The following is a 1,706-nucleotide window of genomic DNA, read 5'->3' on the forward strand; positions in this document are numbered from 1 at the left end:
GAAGGAAGGAAAGAAGGAAGGAACGAAGGAAAGAAAGAAGGAAAGGAAGAAAGGAAAGAAAGAAGGAAAGGAAGAAAGGAAAGAAAAAATGTACCTTCATTAAGGCCGTCCTTTTAGGCCTGTACGAATCCAATCATCAGCACAAAGTCCACACACAGTGCAGGTTTCTATGAGAAGTGAAACTGACGGCCCAGTTGTGGATACCCTTCTGTGAATTCTAACCACTGAAGCCAAAATAGCTGTGCAGAGCTAAGCCAAGCTTCTGCCTGCCTGCACACACTGCAAATCTCAAGTGAGCGGTTAAGGAACAGAGGAAGGAATTGTGCTGATGTGCCAATTAATCAGTGTGGTCTGAAGCGCGTGCCAACGCAGGAGGTCGGGATGGAGGGATGGGGGCAGCACGATGATTTCATATGAAAGAACTTGGTAGATAAATGTCGGGCTTTTGGTAGCGGAATGCGTGAAAAAGAGTTCATTGGAAGCACGTGTGGAGGTACAACAGAATTCTTGACATTCTGAACTGAACATTTTTTCTTCTTTCTCATGTTTTTGTTCTCTTCACGATGACTGTTTTCTCAGCAGACCAAGAAATGCCAGCACCAGCCATGTCCACCTGCACGTGCTGAGGGTTTTGCACAGACAGGAGATGGTCCTGTACTTTCCTGGCAGTGCCACGTGAGCTGAGGAGAGGCCGCCTGACCTCCAGTTCTGCCACAGCACATGCTGCCAGGGCCATCCTGTTGCCTGTGCACATGGCTGCTATGAATCCCACTTTGCTGTTCTTCTGTCAATTTAATTTTGTAACATTTACTGGTTCGGAAGTTACATTCATCCTAGGGTGTTTTTTTTTTTCTTCTCCATTTTGTGCTGTAAAAGGTCAAAATTGTCAGAAAAGATTTATTCTGGGGGAAAAGGAGTTCCATTAAAAGTCAAGGTAAAACACGCTTTGTGGAACAGAAAGGAACGAGCCAAAGCCCAGCCCAGCAGCTGAAGAAATCTGTTCCATGCCATGCCTCCTGATTTATGGCAGAGGTATTTGCAAACCGTACGATCCATGTGTGCAACTGCTGCCCTTTGCACAGGCAGGGCTGAGAATGCACTGTGACCCAAGGCAGTGCCAGCGCGGCCGTGCCTTGGGAGTGCAGAGCTGAGTCCTTGTGGGGCCGCTGCTGGTCCCGCCTGCACCCACATCGTGTCCCTGTGCTGTCACCTAACTGTGCTGCAGTTTGATGGCTTTTAAAACATCCCCACTGAGGCAGCTGTGAAAAGGCCAGTGCCTGCCAAAGCACCTGCATAGTGGGCACACGCATGTGCACACACGTGCCAAATGTCGCTCTGGGCTGCCCAGCATGTGCTCGTCCTTGCAGCATGGCTCATACCCACCCTCACACTCATCTCATTTATTTGTCATCCCCTTTTTTTCTATTTTATTCCTTTTTTCCCCTTTTCTTTAAATTTTCACATTTTTATTTTTCCTTTTCTTTTATTTTCCATTTCCTTTTTCTTCTTTTTTACTCTTTTCTTTTTCGTTTTTTTCTATTCCCCCCCCCTTTTCCTTTTTTTCTCTTTTTCTCGTCTTTGTCTTTTCCCCTCATTTTTATCCTTCCTTTCTTCTCCCTTTTTCCCTTTCTTTTCCGTCCTCCTTTTTGCCCCGCCCCCTCCCCTCGTGTGTGTGTGTGTGTGTGTGTGTGTGTGTGTGTGTGTGT

At 46.8% G+C, this 1,706-nt stretch overlaps 1 protein-coding gene across 3 annotated transcripts in view; it reads left to right on the forward strand.

The window, feature by feature from the left end:
* SCG2 (secretogranin II) overlaps nucleotides 1-1,706 on the forward strand; it is a 33,614-nt gene that overhangs the window by 25,982 nt on the left and 5,926 nt on the right. The window lies entirely within an intron of this gene.

Source organism: Numida meleagris, chromosome 4 (assembly GCF_002078875.1).
Source record: "Numida meleagris isolate 19003 breed g44 Domestic line chromosome 4, NumMel1.0, whole genome shotgun sequence".
Taxonomy (NCBI): domain Eukaryota; kingdom Metazoa; phylum Chordata; class Aves; order Galliformes; family Numididae; genus Numida; species Numida meleagris.